This window comes from Indicator indicator, chromosome Z, assembly GCF_027791375.1.
Source record: "Indicator indicator isolate 239-I01 chromosome Z, UM_Iind_1.1, whole genome shotgun sequence".
NCBI classification, from domain to species: Eukaryota; Metazoa; Chordata; class Aves; order Piciformes; family Indicatoridae; genus Indicator; species Indicator indicator.
In genome coordinates this window covers 41,440,381-41,463,693 of record NC_072053.1, presented here as the reverse complement: position 1 = coordinate 41,463,693, position 23,313 = coordinate 41,440,381, and the positions used below count along the sequence as shown (strand labels likewise).

Here is a 23,313-nt window from a genome sequence, read left to right as displayed (position 1 = left end):
TTTAGGCAGTCTTATGGTAGAAAATACATTCATAATTCCCTTTTAGAAAATAATAATAATAATTTGATTTAAGTATTCCCGGCATAATTCATGTGAATGAATTTTCTATCTCTATACATGTAGTTTATAGCACATCTCAGCTAGGCTCCCTCTATTCTATCTATCAGACCGGAGTACCATAAGAGTAATTTTGTTGCCAGTGAAATTTTCTCTCATTGAGTTGTATTTGTTCTGTTTTGTCTAGTACAGATTTGCTTGCAGGACATTTTATCTTTCTTTCCACCCTTTTGAACCAACTTTCCTCATAAAGAATCACATCTTTTATTTTCAAATTATACTCTGCAGCTGTTTTATCTTCCTTTTTTTTTTTTTTTTAATAATTATCAGGGGAAAAAGGCTGGTTTTGCTACTGGCATTTTTCTGCATGCTCATACACTTCCAACCGCATCTAGATCAATACTGAAGAAAAATAAAACAAAACAATACCACAAACCAAACCACTGCATTATCATAAGTCTATGAAACACCTTTTTTATTTTTTTTTTTTTTTTTATTCCACACTGTTTCAGCAAATGCAGTTGCTGGCACAGATGCTTCTAAGAGAACACGAGTTAAGCAAATGTTGGAGAATACTGACTGACAGTGAATTTCAGATCGCTAATTCTTAAAAGTCACGTATGATACTAAATACAGAGATTTTCAGTCACCTTAACAATAGGATGAAGTCTTTAGTTCAGTTATACTGAATCAATGATCAAACATGCTTTTAAAATAAGATGGGGACAGGACGCGTAGTTGTAGTGCTACAGCGCATGAGAAATACATGCTCTTGGATTCTATTTTCATCAGCTCTAACAAAAATAAATTTTCAACATAATAAGAACAACTACAAAATAAATAAAAAGGCAATGCTTAAGTGTTTTTTTATCAAACATCTTTTATGCTGGAAAATACTTCTGAATAGCACTAGGTTTGTTCAGTGCCTGATTCTGCGACTTGTTAATTCTTGCTCTTTCTGTACAGGTCCTTTTATTCCTGAAAAAGTATTTGCAAGATATCTCTTTGGAAGATTCAAAGAACAAAAAAGTTGATATAATTAGGGATGCTGATATTGTTTTAGCAGGCATTGTTACAATTTTTTTTTTTTTAATAAGGAGAATGATTAATAATTTTACTTCAAGATATTTTGTGCACGTGAGAAATTTTAATGCATTTGGAACCACATATTCTGTGAGAGAGTACATTGGGTCATCTTTGCCTTTGCATTTAATTTAATTGAAATAATGTTTTTTTGTTTACGCATGCAATTCTTCACTGTGTGCCATAATTTCATTTCTTAAACTGCTACACAGATGAACTGACAAGAAGGAAAAAAAACCACATTCAATGGATTTAGTTTCTTTCTAGTTTTTTTTATCATTCACATAATGTATAGCATAGGCTTGAACCATGTCAGGAAAGCAGATGCTAATCAAAGACTTTCATTCAGTTTCACATCATTGTAAAAATGAGATTAGATGTTGCCCACTGACTGTTACATCTCCCGTCTGTGCTGCCTTGCACTGTGTTAGAATCATTTTGGTTGGAAAAAAAACAAATCAGTTCCAACCATTATTTTTCACAATTTGAGAGACAAAGCCAGTCAGAAAACGATGTTTCAGTTAAACTGAAGGTTAAGATGCTTCTTACGAAGGGTTAAAGTTTAAATCGTTCGTTACACAATGGAAAGCACATAAAACGCTGAAGTATCAATACACAAGCTCCGTGGAGACATGTTTTTACTGTTAAGATCTATTTCAGCCGTAAGGTGGCAGTGTGGCAGTTATTTTTAAGGGGAAAAAAATGAACTAGGAGATTTATTTTTTTTCTTAAATGTATAGACCTAAATCAACTTCCGTTACTGAGAGACAGGAATTCCTAGGACTGAAATCTCTTTTGCTAATACCTGACTTTAACCAAAGAAATATTCTGACAAGCTGTACAGGAAATATGTAAAAATATGTTAAATATGCAATCTATAAAATATTAATCAGAAGCAGAATGAAGCACTTAGTTATGAATATGTTACATGGTTTACACACATTCCCTAAAGGAAGTTAATTCTTCTCTTAGAGAAATAACATTTCTTTAAAGCATTAGGAGAGCAAAGGTATGTTTATATATACCCACATATCTACACAGACACAGGAAAAAAATTTAAAAATTCAACACTTTTGATCAACCTAAAGTTATAAATTCAACACATCCTCTCTGCCCCTCCCTCCCCCCCTGCAGATGGAGGAGAGCTCAATGCCTGTTCTCAGATGTTTCCAATAGGTTTGATATCATTTTGGCGGTAAAAGTCCACATATAGAAAGCAGTTGGTCATTGATTCTCAATTCTGAACATGCAGATGGATAATGAAAAATTTGGATCAATACCAAATGTTGAATTTTGGTACATACAACGTATTCATATGGAGTCTTTTCAAAGCTAATTTTCCTTCTATAAAACATTTACATGAAAGGCACATCTTGCAAAGCGTGGAGAATTACAGTACAAACATATCTATAGTTTTGAGTTGAAACTAGAAAGCCTTTACATCCTAGAGAATTAAAATAAATGAAGAGGGAAAAAATAATAAAAGAGACAAGTTAATGTTCAGAACTGAGTGTGCTCTTTACAATACTTTGCTGGTAATCATTGATTTTGTTATTTTAAGTCAAATAGTCATGCATAAAACCTAATTCCTGTCCCAGATTTGCAGTGATTTTTTTTTTTCTTTTAATCCTTTGGATTAGCAGTTTTCTTGCACAACTGATTTATCCAAAGTCACAAAACCCCAAACAAATGGACCCTACATTCATGACGACATTTGTCTATATGTAAGCACTTTTCTGTGCATTTTTAAAGACCTCGAGAATAGCTTTTCAGTTCCACAAGAATGCTAAAATTATGTGTCTTCTTCAGAATTCATTTTCCCTTCATATCATTTTTATAGCTGCTAATATAAAATCATAGCTATTTTCAAACATAGTAACTTGGCAGTTCCCTTAAAAACAAAACAAATAAGAAAAAAAAAAACAACAAGAAATCAAGCAAACAAATAAAACAATATTTATGTTACCAGAGGGAAAACTGCAAAATGTAACTCTTCCAGGGCTGTATAATAGTTGTCTTAAACTCCTAGAGGTATCAATGATTGTTAGAAATCGTTTGCACATGCTTAACCTATACAGCACTGCTTATTTTTTAGCAATAATTATTGTCATGATATTTCAAGGTGTACTTAGCCAGGAAACCATAAAAAGATTTGCTAAAACCAGATTAAAAAACTCTACCAAATAACCAAAATATATTAAAAAACAAACAAACAAACAAAGAATCCACCAGAACTCTGCCATTTTGGTGACTTAGAATTGATGAGAAATAAATTCAGCTGAAAAAAGACTATAATTCAGCAGCATAAGCTATTCACTGCTTTAGGCGTCTGAATTACACGTTTAAAAGGAGACCATGCAGAGTGCTAGTAGGTTTGCATTGGTTTTTTTCTTACTTCACATGGGCAGTTGCTTCTTGAACCCTACAAATTACAGCTGGAAGCAGGTGATAGCCTGAACCTTGTCAACATCCATCTGGAATGGATCTGCCTTCTGCAGTTGTTAAGCAACTTCTCTTTCAGCAGGGCTTCTTGAAAACTCCACATCACTCTATAAGGAGCAGCTGTACATGCCATGCAATTGCCCGGATGCTGGAATTGGGTGCTACAGGAGTTAACTCTGTGAAAAGAGTCTGGAGGTTGTTGTGTGCTGGACACCACTGATTCCAACCATTTCTAATGAACTCAGTACCACCCTCTGAAAAGATCTTAATGCTTTAGCAAAAACATGTTTAAGAAATGGCACAGATGCTCAATGGTCAAAAGACAGAAAAATAGTGGGAAACATGACAGTAAATGCCAAGAACAGAGAAAGAGGGGAAGGTGCCCATTTTATAGAACAGAGATTTCCTTGCATCCTGTGAATAGAAGCATACAGCAGGGCAGAGGAAAAGAGCAAACAGGAAGCTGCAGGACATCTGTCCTTACCACTGCTCCCCACCCTTCACAAATTGTCTGGGGCAACCAGAGCAGTCAAGAGTGAAGAGTGACATTGAGCTTGGAAGAGGAGGGAAAAGGTGTTGTTTTAACATTTGTTTTTATTTCTCACTTCTTGGATCAATTTTAATGAGGATAAATTAAATTCACTTTCTCCAAATCAAGTCTGTTTTGTCCACAATATTAATTGCTAAGTCATCTCTTTGCCTTTTCTTTGATTTATGATTTTTTTTTTTCATTTTGTTTTCTTCCTTCATTCTGCAGAGGAGGGGGACTAAGTAAACATCTGAGTGGAACTTTGGCTGATTGCCAAGGCTTAATGCCACAAAAATCTTCCCTGTTTAAAGACTAAAACTGTCACTGCTGCAAGTCCATTTGCTTTCAAATTTCCTTACCAGTTATATTCTCGTTTTTGCCTCTTTTTTCTACACTATTAGGGTAAAAAATGGGTGTGTCTCCATTCCTTGTGTAGAGCTATTTATAGTGTATTATCTGACCATCTAGATTTATGTAGGACCACAAATAGGTTTCTGTAATTATTTGTTCAAATTTCTTCAGATTTTTCTTCTCATTTCATCCATCTCTCTTGCTACCTTCTCCTATGCTCTGTATGCCACACTTGATCTTTCCTCATTTCTCTCCTCTGTTTCTTTTATGACTGTTTTATTGGAGCTCTTGTAATACTTTAATTAGAAGCTCACTTTTCCAACAGGAAAAGTGACCTCTGAATTACAAATGTCATTATGAAAAAGAAATGTTTTTTAAAAAAAGAAAGAAGAAAAAGAAGAGAAACAAAATCTGACTTTCTTCCTGAGAGGGTTCACAAGAGAATTGAACTGCAGTAAAAATTCTGGATTTTTTGTTATTTGGTTGTTTGGTTGTTTATGCCTGTTTTTGTTGTCTCTGGTTTTGTTTTTTTGACTTTGGGGAACTTTAGGGCTTAGTCTCTTGGTAATTCAACTTGAATAGCTCAGTTCTCTCTCTGTTCACTCCTAGACACTCTGTTGACATCCTCCTCTCCAAAAATCAGCAAAATAATAAAGAAATCAGTTCTCAGAAGTGAATTCTTCCATTTCCCATACTTTAGCATTTAAGCAAGCTATACAAGACTTGTTTCTAGCATCATGTGTTTTGGGAGCAGTCCTATTTACCATTTGGAAATGGTGATGATAATTGATGGCAAGTGTGCTGACAAAGGTAGTAAAAAGGTTCCTGGGATGTGATCTTTCAGTTTCTTCTCTTTTGTCTGCTCAGCACATTGGTGATGAAAGAAACCTCCTTTCTCAGGTAATGTCTCTTGGACAAGCACAGTTCTGATGTGGGAAGTGTTTCCAGCCTGGATTTCCCAGTGTTAGTTGTCCTTAGACTGTATAAGAAATTGGTAAAACACAGGGTTATGAGCTGGACTGCAGCTCTTCTTGTCACACTGTCAAAGAGTCCTATTTAAAAACAAAACAAAACAAAATAAAAACAGTTTCATTATGATAAAGAGAGATACAAGATTAAGAAAAAAGTGTATTTGTTTAATTAATGATCTCAGACTATTACTCTTATTGTCAGACTCTCTACTGTCCTTCCATCATGCCTCCACAATTAAGAAAGAAACAAACTTACACTGAATAATTTAGTAAACTCTTAATGTGTTCATCTACCAAATTACAGTATTTCAGCATGGAACTTGTCCTATGCAAATCAAATAAGCTTATTACATTACACACGTTCTTCAGTCCTGAGTACCCTACTCATCAGCCACCAACAGGAATGTTTCAACATTTGGGGTTTTATATTTATATTTAGAGTACAGCAAAGTTAAAACATTCCCAGGCTATTCAGTGATCAGTAGTTAACTTTCTCCATATTCTGTGTTTCTTCCCTCTGCTCCTAAGTCCTAGTTTCTGCAAAATACATTAATTAAGAAGCTTCAACAATCCTTTTTTTTCAGATACATATGAGGGAATTGACAACTTCTTTTGCCTACTCAGATTCTTTACAATTGTGAAACAATTTTTTAAATGTCTGAAGGGAGATCTTCATATTCCCAAAAATTATTATGCAATTTCCCATATTATAACAATTGTCTGTTATTGTGTTTCATTTTTGGTTTTGTTTTGGTTTTTTTTCAGTGAAAAATCCACTTTAAATCCCAGAATGTATTTAAGAAAACAGCCTAATACCATGCACATTTTTGTTGAAGTCAACCTTAAAGGAGCTTTCTGAGTTGCTGATTAGCAATGGATATTTGCCAAGCCCTAGCTTCATTGCTGTAGAATTGGACACATAAATGTACCTCACCCCTGAGGGAGGAATTTAGTCAGGATTTCTGGGGGAGTAAATATGAGTTCTTTATTAGCATTCCAGAGTGTGAAATCCAAACATCAAGAGTGGCATAAATTTCTCCTAGCAATGTTAGTAGGGAAAAAACAGAGGATGTTGTGCAAGTCTGAAACATGAATCCAAAATATGTGAACCATTCCTGTGGTGGGTTGAAATTACTCCCCAAAATAAACTTGCCACACTAGTTCAGCAGAAGCAAATGAAGCAATATTTAGAAGCACACCACAATCTAGAAATAGGGAATACAATGAATATATACAAAATACACAATATTTGCATGTATTTGTCATTTATAAACAACACAAGAACTCCCCTGGACAAAACCAGAGGGTTACCAACAGCTTCCCCCTCCCTGCTCTCTTCCCCTATCCTATACAAGGTGAAAGAGAGAGAAATAGGATCGAGAGAGTAGCTTGTTAGCACTTATCCAAAACAAACAAACACAGACAAGGTCAGAAGCAACCAGCTAGTATCATCTAGAGCGAAGAAGCTGAAAAAAGAGAGAAAGAGTTTATACAACTAACTTTGTTAGATATCAGACCAATGTGATTATTTAGACCTTACCATTATTTTCCTTTTCCATGAAAAGATAATTTATTTACATTCTACCACCTTTCTACTCAATCTGTGGAAAATTTTCTTAGGCACCAGCCTAAAACTGTCACAATTCCTCACTGCACAAAATTTTAAAATCCTATGAATCATATTAGCAAGGCATTAACATAACTCTGCAAACTCCTAATGTGTCAGTGAGAGCTCTCAGGTCCAATAAATGAACTGCAAGACATTCTTCAAATGTATATTTTCTATTACTGTAGCATTTTTATGTTTTCTTGAATGTGTTTTGAAAGAGTGAAAAATGCCAAAGACAGTGAAAACCATCTTATCTCAAATTTAATACAAGTTTTGACAAGTAGTTTACTTTTGTGATCAGGATACCATATTATGCTTGAGTGATCTAAATGCCATGAGCACGTTATCATAATCTGAAATAACCACACTGAATTTTAATTTTGTTTTGGGATGTTAATTTGGAATGTTACGGCCAGCAAGCTCATGTTTTGCCTGAGTAGACTTAATCAGATGATATTATTATTTAGCATACTATTTCCCATGGGCAAATTAAGATCAAGTGGTTAGCTCTGTAGATTCTTAAGAATCTAATTAACTATCCTGGGATCACACACAAGGCAACAGTGCATATATAGTGCTCACACACAAAGCAACAGTACATACGTAGTTCTACACAGCAAATTGCATTTTAATTTCTTTAAAAAAAAGTAGCAAAAGAAAATGGAAGGAAACAAAAAAAAATTACAGAAAAAGAAACACTTGCATTTGCGATGTGAATTTTTTGTGATTTTTTTTTTCCTGCTATTCTACCAGTTTGGCTGGATATCATTCGATCAAAATATTTTCAACCTCCAAGATGTTCTTGTCTGATCCATTTTCTGTTTCATTCCAATCTTTCACTGATTGAAAATTTTGTTTCACAGCCACTGTTACTAGAATTAAAATCTGTCTGTTTAAAATAGATTTAGCAACAACAATAACATGAAAATTGCATGGTAAATACATTTGTTAAAATAAGTAAAATTCAGATTTGTTTTGATGATTTTATGGCAACTGTGTATAATCTATAACTGATCATGTTTAGTATATTTTTAATGTCACATAGTAAAGAGGAGTTTATCATCAGTAAAATTAATATCTTCATTCAAAATTATTAATAAAAAATGACCCAAACATAATCTTATGCCCATATCCATGTGATTCAGCATTTCTGTGAGCCATATTGTGTCTTTAGTTGTGTATATATTTGGTGAACTTTGGCAGGAAGCGGGGAAGGACTATATTTCCTAATGGTTAAGAAGGATTTATTGTATTAGAAGTCTACTTATAATTTGCTCATTAGTAAAACAATTCTAATGAGGAGAAAAAGGACCAGTGCAATAAATTGAAAACCATATTTATCCATAAAGAGGACTAGTTGTGTATCAGATCCCATCTTCAATTCCATGAAACTGTGTTATAAAGAATTCAGTAGTAGGAGAGAAATTGTGTTACAATGATGTTAAAAGAATGCTGACTTGAATCAAATCTGCTCATCCATCTTGTTTATTTTATTTTGCAAATGCTAAATAGAATCATAGAATGCATTGGGTTAGAAAGCACCTTTAAATATCATCTAGTTCAAGCCCCCTGCAGTAATCAAGGACATTCCCAAATAGATCAGGTTTCTCAGCTTGCCATCAAGCATGACCTTGAATATCTGCATGGATGGGGCCTCCACCAGATGTTTGGATGACCTGTTCTAGGGTTCCACCATCCTTAAAGAACTTCTTCCTAATGTTTTATCTAAATCTACCCTGCTCTAGTTTAACACCACTGCCCCTTGTCCTATTGCTACATGCCTTTGTAAACAGTCCCTCTCCAGCTTTCTTGCAGGTACCCTTCAGGTATTGGAAGGCCACTACAATGTCTCCTGCAGAGCCTTTTCTTGTCCAAGCTGAACAAACCCAACTCTCTAACTTTGTCTTCATAGGAGGGATGGTCCAGCTGTTTGAACATTGTCATGGGCCTCGTGGACACCTGCTCCTCAGGACCATGTCCCTCTTGCATTGAGGGCCCCAGAGATGAACACAGTACTCCAGGTGAGGTCTCAATAGTCCAGGTTGGCAGAATCATCTCTCTCAATCTGCTGGCCATGCTTTTTTTAAACCAGTCCAGAATGTGATTGGTCTTCCAATACACGAAGGGGACCTTCAGAAAAGCTGGGGAGGGAATTTTTACAAGGGCTTGTAGTGATAGGACAAGGGGGAATAGCTTTAAGCTGGAAGAGGGTAGATTTAGACTGGATAGCTTTACAGTGAGGGTGGTGAGACACAGGAACAGGTTGCCCAGGGAAGCTGTGGGTGCCCCCTCCCTGGAAGTGTTCAAGGCTAAGTTGGATGGGGCCTTGAGTAACCTGGTCAAATGGAAGGTGTCCCTGCACATGGCAGAGAAGTTGAAACCAAATGATCTTTAAGGTCCCTTCTAACCCAAACCATTCTATGATTCTGGTTTTAAAATGTGCATAGTTAGATCATATCCATCTTTTTGTCCACCAGTACCCTAAGTCCTTTTTCTGCAGGGCTGCTCTCTATCACATCACCCCACAGCCTGTACTGATAACAAGGACTGTCTTCACCTGGGTGCAGGACTTTGCATTTGGCCTTATTGACCTCATGAGGATCACGTGGGCCCACTTCTCAAGGTTGTCCAGGTCCCTCTGAATGACATCTCATCACTCAGGCATATTGACCCCACTATTCAGCTTGGTTTTACATGCAAATTTGCTGAGGGTGCATTTGATTCTACCGTCTATGTCATTGATAATGATACTAAACAACACTTGTTCCCCTGAAGAACGCCATTTGTGTATAATCTAAACCTAGACATTTAGCCATTGACCACTACTTTCTGGATGTGACCATGCAATCCATTCATTGTTCACCAAACAGTCCATCCATCTAATCCATATCTCTCCAATGTAGAGAAGGATGTTTTGGGGCAACTATGTCAAAGGCCTTGCAGAAGTCCAGATAAATAATGCCCATTGCACTTGTCTTGTCCACTGGTATAGTCACTCCATTGTAGAAAGCCACAAGGTTAATCAGGCAGAACTTGTCCTTGGTGAAACCATGCTGTCTGTCTTAAATCACCTCTATGTCCTCCATGTGCTTTAGTATAGCTTCTAGGAGGATCTGTTCCATGATCTTCCCAGGCATAGAGGGGAGGCTGACAGGTGAGTCATTTTGAGGGTCATCTTTTCTACCCTTTAAAATATGCTTAATATTTTCCTTCTTTCAGTCACTAAGGACTTCACCTGACTGCCAGGGCTTTTCAATTGCAGCTATATCATCCAATTCCCTTGGGACTTAGGGATCCATCTAGTCAAGTGCCATAAACTTGTGTATGTTTGGGTTCCTCAGGTAGTCACAAACCTTGTCATCATTTACAGTGGGAGTGGCTTTGTTCTCATGGTCCTCATCTCATGGTTCTTCAAGACAGGAGATGTGAGGAGAGAGGTTGCCAATGAAATTCAAGACAAAAGAAAAGTTGCTGAGAACCTCAACGTTTTCCTCATCTTTTGTCAGTAACTTGCCATTCTTGCTCTTCAGGGGCTGGTACATTTTGTTTAACTTTCCTTTTCAGGTTGACATACCAATAGAAACCCTTCTTGTTATTCTTCACATCCCTTGCTGGGCTCTGTCCTTTACTGTCTCCAGTTGAAGTAGGTTTACTAGATCTCCCATTGAGTTGTGAAGGGTATGTTAGTTTTATATCAAATAAATCTGCCTACATGGGGTATCTAACCAACTTAATCTATCATGAGGCTTCAGCTCTTGACCTGTATGCTTGGCCACTTGCTAGAGTTTGATAATTCTATTTCATAAGTGGGAAAAGTAAAAAGAGCAAATAACCAGACAGAGGACTTTTCTAAATACCTATACTTTTGTTGTTTTCTGATATCACTGAAAATATTAACTTTTTGATATATTTATTTTAATTAGAATAAACAAAAGATAAAATAATCTGAGAAAAAAACAAAACAATACAAATCAAACAAAGAAACCCAACAACTAAAAATGTAAGGTAAAAGAATCAAAAAAGTAGGAGGATGCTAGGAGATGATAGTGAGACTTTTCTCTTTCAGTGAGAAAACCAGATAATACATATATATATATAGTAAGAAATAGATTATGAGAATATGAGATTATGAATGAGAATATGAGATTATGAATGAGAATATGAAATTATTTTTTTTTAAATGTCAGGTTATATTCTCTATCTGTGGTCCATATTAATCAACAATTCTGATTTTCCAAGATAAGAGGTGAATGTCCAGATATGAATGAGTTAATTTTAAACCATTCCTCTGTTATGTAAATGCACAATACGTAGTGCCACTTTCTATTCTTATTACAATCAGAGACTGTCGCTATAATTGATTAATTTTGTGCCATTCTTTCCTAGTGATCTCTTTGTCACAAAAATAAGCTATTACAGAATTACAATGCTTATTACATTTTAGTTTTCATAATGTATTCTGATTCTCATTCTAGTGGCAAAGGTTGGCACAAAATCAGACCATATTCATAACAAAGGCTGCAAAAATAAAGCAGGAAACTCTGTAGAATTCATCTTCATGACACTCTCAGAACAATGAGAACAGAAATATCACAAAACAAAACTCTTTGTTCTTGTGACAGTCTTGGTATTGTAATATCAAAATACTCCAAAATGCATTTTGGAATCTTTTGGATTGAATACATTAAAATATTTTTACAGTATGGATGTCTTTCACACTATTTTAAAGGGGGAAAGTGCAACAACAACAGACAAACAAAAAGTATCAAAATATGATCTGTTAAAAATAGTTGTAGTTTAATGGCAAAATGACATTTGGCTCCTTGCTAACTCTTAAAGCCCCCACTAAGTTACTGAGAGGAGGGAGTGGAGGTGAGCAGGAGGAAGGAAAAACAATTGTTTTTGAAAAGCCTTTAAATTACAAACCAACTTTTTCTTCATGAGACTAGTGTTAGTACAATTATTTGATAAACTGCTAACATGGCAAAACTGTGAGTATCAAAGCCTTCAGTAAGCTAGAAATAGTTGCCATTTATTGAAGTTGCAGGTTGCGATGTTATGAATTAAGCATATTCTCTATTTTCTGCTCCTAGAAGGAGAATAAGCAAAGAACCAACAGGGAATTTATTTTTGGTTCTGTAAGGTAAAGTAAGCAACTCATTCATGGCATACATTTTCCACACTTGTGTGGCCTTCTGACTAACATTAATTTTCCTTTCAACATCCCAGTTTTTCAAACTCTTTGTTGGAATGAAAACTCAAACTTATAGGTAAACAATTATGTACTTCATTGAAAACAGAGATAACTAACATGTTAAACAGCTTGGAGGACAGATTATTGAGTGGTGAAAATATTTTCTAGTTAAAAAATGAAATTGTAATTATAAATACAAAGGTCAGTACATATTTCTAACTTGAACAGCTTAAATATTTGTCTATGAGAGCCCACACAACAAAAAAGTTTTGGTTTATATTATTTTATATATCTCGCTTTATCTGGTCAAAGGCTGCTTGTTGCCCAGGACCCCACTGGAAACTCTTTCTCTTCTGAGTCACATCATAAAAAGGTTTCACATCTGACTGTATCCAGGAATGTGCTCTCTCCAGCATCCCCCTACACTCAAGAAATGTAGTTTCTTTCTTATTGATGGGATTTGCCATGGTGGAGACTCTGTTTATCACATCCATTGGGATGTGCTGGGCGACCGTCTTGCCACTACACTCCCAGAAACTGAATTGCTCTGGCAGGTCCTTCCACCTTGTCTCGCTTGATAGCAAAACCAGCTTTCAAGAGAATATCAATGATTTTGTTAACTTTCTTGAGGACTTCTTCAGCAGTTTTACTCCAGACAGTGATATCATTGATGAACTGAATATGTTGTGGAGCTCTACCTTTCTTCGAATCATCATGGATCACTGCATGACAGATGCTTGAACTCTGGACCCAGCATTGGGGTAAATGATTAAAAGTATATTGGATCTCTCTCTCGGTAAAGGCAAACTGAGGCCTGCATTCCTCTGCTATGGGAATAGAGAAGAAAGCATTAGCAATGTCTATGGTAGCATACCATTTGGCCTGCTTGGATTCCAGCTCATATTGGAGTTCCATCATGTCTGGTACAGCTGCACTCATGGGTGGAGTTACTTCATTCAAGGCATGGAAATCAACTGTCAGACACCACTCTCCATTCTGCTTTCTCACAGGCCAGATTGGACTGTTGAAAGGTGAATGAATTTTGCTGATGACCTTCTGACCTTCCAACTGACAAATCAAGTTTTGAATGGGCACCAAAGAGTCACGATTGGTTCTGTATTGTCTGTGATGCACAGTTTGAGAAGCAACTGGCAACTTCACATCCTCTATCTCATGATGTTCCACAACTGCAGATTCATGTGAAAGCTCAGGTCTAATAGACAACTTCAATTTTCCTTCATCAGTTTCTACAGTTGCTATTCCAAAAGCCCATTTGTAACCCTTAGGGTCTTTAAAACGCCCTTCTCTCAGAAAGTCAATTCCCAAAATACAAGGTGCATTAGGACCTGTTACAATAGTATGTTTCTTCCACTGTTTCCAAGTTAAACCTCTATCTTAAACAACTCTTGAGATCCACCAGTGACTCTCTGAATATAGATTCTGCCCCTTGACAGTTTGATGGTATTATGGTGCACTGAGCTCCTGTGTCAACCAGGGCCCTGTACTTCTGAAATTTTGAAGTGCCAGGCCATTGAATGTACACATCCTAGCAGATTCTGTTATCTCCACTATCCCTTACCTACCCCTGGTGGAAGGCAGGGCACCCCTAATTATGGGGTTGCATCCACATGTACAGCTGGCACAACATTCGGTGCCAGAGTTAGAATCACTACTGGAGCTATTAAAGTTGTCCTAGGAAACTGAGGAAGTAACAGCTACCCTTCTGGTATTGTTACCTCGGGCTCTGCCACTCTGCAGCTCCCGTAATCTCCTGAAATGATCAGAAGTTGGTTGACCATCCCATCTGTTCATGTTTTCACCAAACTGATCATGCGGAGTTAATCCAGATACTCCCACGTGATTGCCTCTGTTGTCTGTTTTGGTTTGACCTATTTTGGAATGGCCCTCTTGGAGGACGTCTGTTCCTAAGAGCTGAAACTTGTATCCATCTGAAAGTAGAGGAATCGGTATCTTCCCCCTTCTCCAATTGGGATATGGAGGTTTTACGTTCCTCCTTCACCTCTTTCATGCAATTCTTTATCTCTCCAGACAGAGTTTCAAAGGCTGAAACCAAAGAAGTATGTGTGAGACTATCCTCCAATTGCCTCATTTGGTCAGTGAAATGGCCAACAGTAGGAGGCACTCCACCATAATTTCTTGTCACATTTCTGCTTGCCAGAATGGTAGCATAATTAGGAGGAGCAAGCTTAATGAGCTTTTTAGCAAGGCTTTTTCCCACAGGAATTTCATTAGGATTCAGTGTATTATGATCTCCATACATTATTTCCTGCACACAAAACTCTCTCAAACACTTAATTCCCTTATCCATCCTGTTCCCAGGCTTAGGATTCCATGGTAAATCATCTCTGGAGGGGTGCCTCATAAGGATTGCCAGTATGAGGCATGCCCACAGAGAAACCTTACCAAGGCATCTGGCCAGATGCCGGTCTATTCCTGTATCTTTTGAGAGAGTTCCAAGCTGGGATGCTGACGTGTCACCTAACACTAAAGCAGGAGCTCCTGTGTTGTAACATCTCTCCTGCCAGCTCAGGATTGGCTCAGTATCTCCTCTAACATGCCTAATTTTCTGTCTGGGTGCATTAGCTGACTGTATGTCACCCTTATCATCATCATCATCATCATCATCATCTTCTTCTTCTTCCTGAGCCTGCTGTCCCCATGCTCCTACTACAAGCCTCCATGCAATTTCCTTAAGTTCAGAAGCACCTCCATTAGTTCCTAATTTGCCAGGACTCATATCCTGTCCACCGTCCATGGGTGGCCTCATAAAATCTGCCAGATTTTTAAGGCTAACCTTTTCTTCCTCATCAGAAGCACCTTTTTTAACAGAGGGTCCCTGAACAGCAGAAGGATCCTGACCTCCTTCTGCACCTTTTTCTGCAGCCTCTGCACCTCCTCCTACAGTTCCCTTGCATTTCCTAATCAAGGCAGCAATTAAATCCACTGGTTTTGCTTTTAAATTCACAGCAGGATTGGCAGAAACAGAGAGGTTCTGCACAGTATCAAGGCTGTCTCTGCTTCTCTCTGCAGCTGCCTCTGCTTCTGCATCCAATTCCAAGTGCAGAGGGCAGAAGAGACTGTGCCTTGTTAATGGCCATCACCATCTTAGGTCGTGGCAGAGTTCCCATTTTGCCATTCAGAGCTGCTCTGCCATTAACCCTCACCTGTTTACATTTGATCGTTACCTCTTCTATGATATAATCAGATTCTGTATCTGCCTCATTACTAAAACTGCCTGCATTAGACACAGATTTCTTATGTCTTCTTCTACGTCTAAAGCAAACAGCTCCATGCCCTTCTCAGTACTGTGCCACCAGCAGATGTACTATTACTATCAAAAACAGCAGATTCAAGCATAGCAAATAGATTATTTTAGTGTCCCACTCACCCAAATAAATCTCTGTAATAGGAATGGTGAATTCATTTATTTCTGCTGGCAAAGTTACAGTTGAGTTACCATAATTTCCTACTCCAATAAAACTAAGGCAGTAATCACCTAATCTCTTTAACTTGTATTTAAAACAAAGAAATATCTTACATGCTACATATCTTCCGATCTTACCTATCATAGCTGAAACAGCCCATTTATAAATTACTACACTCAGAACAGAATATATCAAATGCCACAAAATCTAAAGCAGCTTCACTTTGCTTCCTAATCTGAGCAGGAATTGATCAATCAATTAATTGCCCCACGTTGGGCGTCAATGTATTTATTGTAATGTGGTAGGTTGAAAGTCCCTTCCCCACATTAACAACACCAGACTAGCTCAGTTTGGAAGCAAATGTAGCTGTATTTACAAGCAAAAACTACAATCTACAATGGAATACAATGAATATATACAAAATATACAATATTTACAATAGTTACAAATATGTACAATTAACAGAGACAGCACAAAACCCTCCTGGCCTGTTTAGTCCTAATGCCAGGGTAAAAAGAAGGGCAGTTCAGGCCTGGCCAGCCAGAAACCTGCCTAGCAATGGGAGGAAGTAAGAGCCCTGGGGTTTTTGGTGAACCCCAGGCAGGGAGAAGGGGAGTGTTAGGTTGTGTGTTAAGTTTAGATTGGGGATTTCTTTGAACTTTATATGCTTTGCTATGCTCACCACTATGCTTTGTAGTTTTTGTAGTATATGGACTGCTTTTCCGTTTAAACTTTCCGTTATCATCCAATCCATTTATGTGAGTGTTATTCTTTTGCTCCTTTTGGAGCAATAGAGCTATCTGTCGTGCTCTAAATTAGGACAACAGGGGACAGCCTGAAAAAGTCCAGTGCAGATCCATAAGAATGATTAAGGGAGTGGAACATCTTCCTTATGAGGAAAGACTGAGGGAGATGGGTCTCTTTAGCTTGGAGAAGAGGATACTAAGGAGTGACCTCATTAATGTTTACAAATATGTGAGTGCCAAGGGGATGGAGTTAAGCTCTTCTCGATGATGATCAATGACTGGATGAGGGGCAATGGGTGGAAGTTGAAGCATAGAAAATTCCGTGGGAACATGAGGAACTGTGAGGTAATGGAACGCTGGAACAGACTGCCTGGGTGGGTTGTGGAGCCTCTCTCTCTGGAGATATTCAAAACCCACCTGGATGTGTTCCTGTGTGATCTGGTAAAGGTGATCCTGCTCTGGCAGGGGGTTAGACTAACAGACCCTAACATTCTGTGATTCTATGATCAATGGTGTCATAAACTCTTTCTGTGATTTTTTTTTTTTCTAATGTCCACTCTAAACTTTTACCCTGTTGCAGCTGGAAGGCTTTCCCTATTGTTTTATCACTAGTTATGTGAGAGAGACCATGACCAACCTCTCCACAGTGTCCTTGCAGTGCAAGAGCAAAAAATTCCCGCACGTTCCCACTTCCCCCTCCCACATCCTCCCTCCCCTCTTACCAAGAGACAAAAAAGGGAGGGGAAAAAAAACCACACAGAGAGAGTTTCTCGGTTGATTTCCACATAGTATTTTACTCCTCCACTATGAAAGTATCAGATTACATTGGTACATATATGAAACAGAAAGAAAGGAAAAGGAAAAATGCCATCTGGATCCTGAAACAAGCAAAAGTGTACTCACACGATCGAGACCGGGAAAAGAAGAGAGTGACCAAGAATCTTGTGTCCAGGATGGTAATGCCCTACTGTTATAAAGTGTCATAAATTCATGATTTCTGATAGTGTGGAATATTAGTGTGTTTCAAAACACTACAGAGGTCTCCTTTCAGACTTCTCTTTTTCAAACTAAACAGTCTGAACTTATTCAGTTGCTTTTCATATGATGTATTCTCCAGGCCCTTCACCAGCTTCATTGCCCTCCTCTGCACTCACTCCAGCACCTTAATATCTCTCTCGTATTGAGGTGCTCAAAACTAAACACATATACTTGAGATACACATAAATACTTGAGATGTGGCCTCACAAATGCAATTCAGGAGTCCATTTTCTGAGTTTTGAATGATCCCTGCTAAGTGCTTCTGTTCACTGATATGGAAAAGCACAAGGATTTCTCCTGTTGCATTAGTCATATGGTTTTGATGACCACAAATGACTTGGGTCCGGAATGGTGGGTGTCTTGAAGGTGGCCACTGTTCAAGCATCTCAGCAATGCCCACCTTCTCTCCTTCTTTGACATCTGAATCTCCATAACCACTGTTCAGATAAATGAAAGCACTAGAGGAGAGTAGAACTCATCTGATATTCAGGCTCAAACATCTGCAGTAGGTACCTAAACAATGTTGTCAGAGAAGTACTGTCCTCTTAGACCACCGCTGTCTGTGGTGCTGCATGGACTGCAGTGATCTTTATAGCTTCTCATTATGATAGAGGAGGGATGTGAGACACTTGGCCCAAGATCTGCCATCATGCCACCTTCCCTAGACCCAGAAAAGGCATTTTGATGTCTCAGGCAGGAAAGTCCCAGACTAAGAAAGTCAGGTCACATGACTCCACCCTTTCTGCAGAAGAGAGGAAAACTGGCTGGGTAACTCAGGAGCTTCCAGAGAAAAATCAGTCTGGTGGCTAACAATGGTCTATCTTCTTCTCCTTTAAGAATCATTCAGTGCAAATACTATTTTCTAAATTTATTATTTTTTTCCTGGAGAAGCAAACCAACAGGATCTGTGAGCAAATCTCTTTGTTAGTCTTGGTATCAATGATGGTTCCCTTGGATTCTCTGGGAAGAAAGTCCTGAGAGAAAACAGTTGGCTGGAAGATGCTGCTTGTGTGAGTTGAACATGGCTTGTTACAGTTTCTGTGTAAGACGTGTTAATACTGGTATCCATTATGATAAGACTTGGATCAGTTGTCATTTCTCAAAGCTCAACTTTCTGTGTCACCATCCATGACATCCTTGGGCAGCCTGTTCCAGTGTCTCACCACCCTTACTGTAATGAATTTCTTAACATCTCTTCCTGGCTTTCTTGTAGGCCCCCTTCAGGTGCTGGAAGACTGCTATGAGGTCTCCCCAGAGCCTTCTCTTCTCCAGGCTGAACAGCCCAAATTTCCACAGCCTGTTCCTATAGGGGAGGTGCTCCAGGCCTCTGGTCATCTTCATGGCCCTCCTCTGAACCCTTTCCAGCAGTTCAAGGTCTTTTGTATTTAGTTGTGTTTATTTTCCTTTGTATTTATTAGAGTTGTGCTTCTACATGTGTGGCAGTTTAGGCTGGGTGCCTCCTGTTACTGCCACATAAGCTATATGTCCAGTGTCCTGAGTGTCCAACCCAATAAGGTGGACACAGTGGGGTGGGGGGAGGGAGAGGAAGCAAGAGCCCTGAGGGTTACGATATACCCTCAGGTGGGGAGAAGGGAAGAGTTGGGAGGCCTTTGGGTGTTATGTAAGGGACTCTGTATGCTTTGGGATATTCTTTGCCACTGTGCTTGTAGTTTTTTGTAGTTTCACCAACTGCTTTTCCATTTAAACTTTCCATCACTCTTATGTGTGAGTGTCATTCTTTTGGCCCTCTCGGGGCAAGAGGATCTGTCTGGCCTCAAGCAAGCACACCAAGTAATGATGCTGCCAAATTCAATACTTTCTAATTCCTTGTCACTACCACAATAATTTGAAATCACAACTGGAAAAGAATGTGCTGGGTTACTTGTGTGATCTTTCTGGTGTGCATTCTTATGCTTTTCCTTTTCATGATGCTTCATTGTATCTTTATTCCTTCCTGTACTGTCTCTATGCTTGGACCCCTAATATATTTTGATCCTTTTCTTACACTTTGTGTCGCTACTTTCTTGACTAAAAGTCTATCTTAAATTTTCTAGCAGTCATTGAGATTTGACAGAGTTTTCTTGAAGTAATTTTTACTTCCTCGACTCAGTTGTCCAGGTGCTGTGTTTTGTACTTCCTTTTTCCCACAAGCTTTGCATTTTTAATTATATAAGTACTACAGAGAGTGCTGTTGACCTGTGGCTTGATTGACTCCTTGGCCTGCAGCTTTCATAATAACAATAGTCTCTCTCACAGAAAGAGCTACACCTATCTCCCTGGAGCTATACAGACTTATCAGTAAAAGACTGGATACTGTATTCTGGACTTGCAGCTAGACTTAAATAGTGAGCATTAGACTGAGTCCTCTTCCTGCATAAAGGTTCATAAAGCCATGTTTTGACTATGAAAGCTAGAACCTTTGTGGTATCTACTTTGAAAGTTCTCTCTCATATAATAACCATGACTGTATCGTTTTATCTTCTTTTGCTAGGACCTCTATTATGTGTTCATGATCTATTTACTTCTCTGGATGTTGTGCTTTCGTGACTTAGAAATGCTGTCTGGCTTTCATGGTGGAGCCAGAAGTTCTCAACAGTCTCTTGTTTCTTTTTCTCCTGTGTATACAATTTCCGGTTCTTGATCACCTTCTAAGCTGACCTTTGCCACAATACCTATTCCTAGTGCTACAGCCATGACTGTCTCAACTGCGATAACATTGTGGACTCAGGGACTTTCCTTTTCTGCACTGTATGTGATTACAATGAAAGCACAATGCACCTTTTCCTGAAGAGAGGCTCCAGATCAAGTCCTATAGAAAGAGATCTTTTATCTTGAATTTGTTCTTGTCATCTTTCTTCCTGACTGCTTTTATACCTGCCTGCCTTCTCTGAATATATAGAGCAATATGGCAAAAAAACTTCTGTTTGATTTATTGTTACTACAGTTGTGAAACTGGTTTAGCTGCTATTTCTGCATTTTTTCCTTCTTATTTTCTCTACCTGATTCCTCAGTGCCTAAAGACAGCTCACTGGGTTCTAATATCCTCTTACCATGGTAAATGGTTTAACATATCGAACAATGATTGTTTAAAGAATAGTCACTGTCATTTAAGTCAGTATTAGCCTGTAACTGAATTCACTGTTCAGTTCTTGTTACAGCAAGGTCTTCACAAGGACCTGCTGAAACCTCTGAAGGAGAACTTACAGTTGCATGGACCTCTTTCTTCTGAAACAGAACATGACAGCTGTAAAGTTTTACCATGGAAGGAGAACTGACCAGTATCAGTCACAGATTAATTGCCGTCTAGTTATTGAGAATCTGCCTCATATGGAGATACCATAATAACAGATAAGTCTGAACAGCTTTCTTCATCATGCAAGTTGTATTTGGCATGTTAATTCCTCTACGTTAAAAGCAGATAGAGCAAGAATGACTAATTCAGCTGAAGTATGGTGTTCTCATGTTAGGGTATTATAGTAAAGAAATCTCAATCCATCAGGGCTGGCAAAAGAGCTGTTTTCCAAAGGTCTGAATATATACTCCTTAAAGTCATCTTCATCACAAATTCTGTGACAAATAAAGACTTCTTTTACAGAGCAGGCATTGTGCTTCTGGAAAAAACTGAAACAGAACCTGTGATCTAGTTAGTCAATATTGTCAAATCTGTCCAAGAACATGGGGTTTTAGAATCAGGAGATGCTTGTGTAGAGTCACCAGATGTGCTAGTTTTGGCTGATATAAAGTTAATTCTTTTTATACTAACACATAGGAGGCTATATTTTGAGTTTGTTATGAAAACAGTGTTTGATGATGGAGAGAGGTTTTTCAGAATGGCTTGGGTTACAACGGACCTTAAAGTTTCCAGCCTCACTACCATGACCAGGGACACTTCCCACTAGGTAAGTCAAAGCCTCATCCAGCCTGGTCTTAAACACTTTGAAGAAGGAAACATCCACAACTTCTCTGGACAACCTATTCCAATGTCTCGCCATTCTCACAGTAAAGAATTCCTTTTTAATATGTAATGCAAATCTATCCTGTTTTGGTTTATTTCCTCTCATCCTATCACCACTTCAGAACCTTCTCTATCCTAGAATAAACAACCCCAACACTCTCAGTCTGTCCTCACAGGACAAGTGTTCCAGCACTTTGATAATCTTTCTAGTATTCCTCTGGGATGTGCTTCACCAATCTGTTGACATCTGGTGCATCTTTCTTGTGCTGAATAACAGCAAAATATTACTATTCTTCTCAAAGTCCTTGGCTGATGAATTCATATTCTACAAAAGAAAGAGAGAAATAGATATTTCCTCTACAGAGGTATATTAACCAAAAAAAAAAAGCTTAAGAAAAGTGTTCCCCCTCTGAGGAGTGAGAATGGAGAGCTGGTGTCAACAGAGAATGAACAAGCTGAGGTACTCAAAAACTTTTTTGCCTCAGTCTTCACTGACAATCTTGCTTTGTTCCCCTCCTGAGTTGATTAACCACAAGGTGCAGACTAGTGGGGTAAATTCCCTCCCACCATAAGGGAAGATGAAGTTCAAGACCACCTGAGGAGCCTCAGCATACATAAATCTATAGGACCTGATGAGATGCATCCCAGAGTTCTGAAGGAATTGGCCGGTGTAATTGCAGTGCCACTTTCCATGACACTTGAAAGTCCTGGCAACCAGATGAAGTCCCTGGAGACTGCAAGCCAGGAAACACTACACTCATTTTTAAAAAGGGTAAAAAGAAGGACCCTGGAAATTACCAACCTGTCAGCCTCACCTCTATGTCTTGGAATGTCATGCAACAGATCCTCTTAGAAGCTGTATTAAAGCACATGGAGGACAGGGACGTGAGTTAAGACAGCCAACATGGCTTTAATCATGTCCTGCCTGACCAGCCTAGTGACTTTTTATAATGGCATAACTGCATCAGTGGACAAGAGAAGACTGACAAATGTCACCCATCTGCAATTTGTGAATCCTTTGTCATGGTCCCCCACAACACCCTTCTCTCTAAACTGGAGATATCTGGATTTGCTAGGTGGACCATTTGGTGCATAGGAATTGATTAGTTGGAAGGTCACATCCAAAAGGTAGTGGTCAACCCGTGGTCTAGATGGAGATGGGTAACAAGTGATGTCCCTCAAGCGTCTGTATAAGGACCAGTACTGTTCAGCAACTTCATCAATTATACAGACAGTGAGATGAGTGCACCCTCAGCAAGTTTGCAGGTGATACTAAGACAAGTGATATAGTTCATAAGGCTGAAAGATGGGATGCTCTCCAGAGAGACCTAGACATGCTGGTAAAGTCAGCTAAGCAGAATCTCATGAGGTTCAATAAGGCAAAGTGCAAGGTCCTGCACCTAGGCTGGAGCAATCCTCAATATCGGTACAGTAGCCTGAGATGAGCCTGGGAGATGAGACTGAGAGAAGTTTTGCAGAAAAGGACTTGGGGGCACTGGCAGACAAAAAGCTGGACTTGCAGCCCAGAAGGCAAATAACATCCTGGGCTGCATCAAAAATAGCATGACCAGCAGATGAGAGAGAGAATTCTGCTCCTCTACTCCATTCTGGTAAGACCTCTGGAGTACTGTGTCCAGCTCTGGGGCCCCAAACAAAAGAGGGTCATGGATCTGCTGAAGCAGGACCAGAGGAGGGCCATGAAGGTGATGAAAGGGCTGGAGCACCTCTACTATGAAGACAGGCTGAAAGAATTGGGGCTGTTCGTCCTGGAGAAGAGAAGGCTCTGGAAACACCTTGTAGCTACACTTCAGTATCTAAAGGGACATACATAAGAGCTGGGGAAGGGCTGTGCTTTTGTGACCAAGAGAGACAATGGGATCCTGAGATGCATC

General features: G+C 38.7%; 1 pseudogene; it reads right to left on the bottom strand.

The window, feature by feature from the left end:
- The window catches only part of LOC128979359 (E3 ubiquitin-protein ligase Topors-like), a 181,637-nt pseudogene that overhangs the window by 135,312 nt on the left and 23,012 nt on the right, over positions 1-23,313 (bottom strand).